Below are 2,876 nucleotides of genomic sequence, written 5' to 3'. Positions count from 1 at the left end.
CATTCGTCTGCTGGTACTTTTACATCTACCGTGGTTCCTCAGAGTCAAATTGCAAGAGTGTAGCACCTGAAGAAATGCACGATGTTTTTTACATGGCGTCTTTCGCTTTGTGCATCCTGCAGCGAGGCTCGGAAGGCAGACAGTGAAAGTCGTATGACTAAGTCCATGTTGGCTAACCAGCATTATGTTATTGTAGACAGAAATGACGAGCATGAACTTGAGATGAGTAGAAGTCACTCTCGCTTCATGCTCTGAGGTACTGGACAGAGTCATCGCCTGCAGACGACACAATACCGCTCTCTCGTACCTCCACGTTCTGATCGTGTCACAGGAAAAGGCTCCTGCTGATTTAATTGCAGCGGAAGACTTTTTTTTTTTTTGTTATACCAAAAACACCACACCATCGTCAAAATAAACAGGATACTGTCGTGACGTGCTTTATTTTCCGAGCCGTCAAAAGGCCGTCTGTAATTTTGAGGATGCTTTCCACTGATTATGAAAGTTCTGATTACCTGATCTAGACGGAAAATATGAAAAGTGTTGTCCCAAGATGAGAGATATTATTTTTTCTTTCCTTTATTTTTGAAATATTCCGCACGTAAAAGGTACAAAAAGAAAAAATGCAAGCACATTCGTAGAACTGGAGTTCCAAATTGACAACTTTTACCTTTTAATGGTACTTTTCTTTTGACTATTTATTTGATGTGGACATCACCGTGCTATTAGAACTCATAACTTACATCTATGCACAAAACACAGAGGCACTGTGATAGGTGTATAGCAAAATGCTAATTTACAACACTTGTCTACAGGAGACTTTTCATACATATAATAAAATAGAATAAAAAGAGAATACCTCCACAGACACATACACAGAGGGGTGTTAAATGTGTGAACAATGTTGTTTTTTCTCTTAATTATAATTTAAGACCTTTATTTAAAATCTCAAAATGGCTACACATTGCAGGCCCGTGTGTTAGCTGTCCTTACTATGTAGGCCTTTGGAAATAAGTTGTAATTTTCAATAGTTTATGAAGCTTTCAAAGCTGAACATGTTGTAAATTATCTGTAAAGTCTGGTTATACAGCGATATGATGGCTTGTATAGTTGTTTGAGAGGCTTGTGACCAGGTGATGCAGTACGATGGGACTCAAATGAATTCATATATCCTCAAACCTAAGATGAGATAATTGGCTTCACTTTTTCTTTTTACCAAATTCAAAATGCCAAAATATAGAGTTGATGTGGATTGCACTCATTTCCTTCATCTGCCGAACTGAAATTTGGAATCGGCACAGATGAGCCAAATGAGAAGGCGTGTATTTCACAGGCTCCCTTCATGTTAGCCCCTGTGACTCAGATCCCTCCCTGCTTGGAGCTCACGGCACGCAGCAGCAGGTGAGAAGCTCTGCTGACACTCATTCTGACCGTTCATGGGAACGCGCGACAACTCCCCCTTTAACTCACCGGTCTAATGGCCTTTATTAGCATTTTGGGTGACCAGTGAATTCAGGATGCAAGATCCAGATTCTTCAAAGAGCTGCTGACATCGTTTGGGCTCGAGAATCCATCGCCGTCGATTTAGACGGCAGGCTCCAGAGCCTTTTGGTGAAGGATCCGTCCCACAGGCTGCTTTGTTGGCAGCAAGAAATCAAGAAAAGCTGCTGCGAGGGATTTACAGTGCTGGAAATATTGTTTTGTCTTTGTTTCATTTACACAGTGAAAGCAGTGCGGAGGTGCAACATGTGAACGAACCCCTCATCCTGTAACGTTTAACATCCCTCCAGAACACTAGTAAAAAAACAACAGAAAACATGGCCGTGTCCAGTAAATGTAAACTCCAGGCTTCTGTCCGCCCCGAACAATCACAGTGCACACTGTAAAGGTCAGTCGTGTTGAACACTTCAGAACTAGAGAAGGTACAAATGAACCACCTGAAGTTGACCGAAAACGTGGATTATGAAATAAGTATCTATTCAGGAAAGCTTAACGGTGTTCAGTAAGGAATCCAGAGCATATCTACTGCCTCTGACTCAATATTTAGATGGGTACGGGGGTTAATATGTAATTACAGTGCTGATGGGCGACCGCATTCAGGACGCCATGTGCTCAGTGGTACCAGCTGGAACCACAGAGGCTCACCACGTAGACGGAGCAGAGAAGCTCGGATTACAACACACACACACACACACACACACACACACACACACACACACACACACACACACACACACACACACAGCTTCATTGTCTGTCCAGATATCTGATACTCTTCTCTATATATTTACATAAGCAGCTGCTTGTTTGCTGCTACATCATTGAATTGAGCAGCTTGAGTGGGACAGAGGTCTTCAGACGGTGAACAAGCCTCCGGTCCTTGAACGTGGCATCTAGATAGTCTACCTCCGTCCTCTTTTAGACTCACATGTCTGAATGCTGCTAAGGAGTTAGTCATTTATTTATCGTTTAGTCTTTCATAGTCTTAATAGTTCCTAATTTATGTTGTTTATATGTTCTCTTTCCTAATTTTTAAACAGTTTGCACTTTGTTACTATTGCACAATTCATTATTTATTGGACAGAAGAGAAACGTACTTTCGATCTTCTGTATGTTTGCACATTGCACAAAACTGATAATAAAACTGACTTTGAACTTGGATGTCAGATGTAAAAGGAAGCTGTCGAAGAGTGTTGAACTCGGCCAGAGAAACAACTAAGCAGCAGGGATATACTCATAAATAAAAGCTTGACACAACAAGAGAACAAGAGTCCATCGCTTCTCCTTAGACGCCGACAAGCCACTAAAAGTGTTTGTTCCACTTAAATGATGAAATCCTACCGCTGGCTGTGTCTTATGTTTGCAGAACTTCTTCCAAA

This window comes from Clinocottus analis, unplaced genomic scaffold (assembly GCF_023055335.1).
Source record: "Clinocottus analis isolate CAN_PGR_092001 unplaced genomic scaffold, fCliAna1.0.p SCAF_10, whole genome shotgun sequence".
NCBI lineage: Eukaryota > Metazoa > Chordata > Actinopteri > Perciformes > Cottidae > Clinocottus > Clinocottus analis.
The sequence above is the reverse complement of the archived record's forward strand: the minus strand, read 5'-3'. Positions refer to the sequence as shown.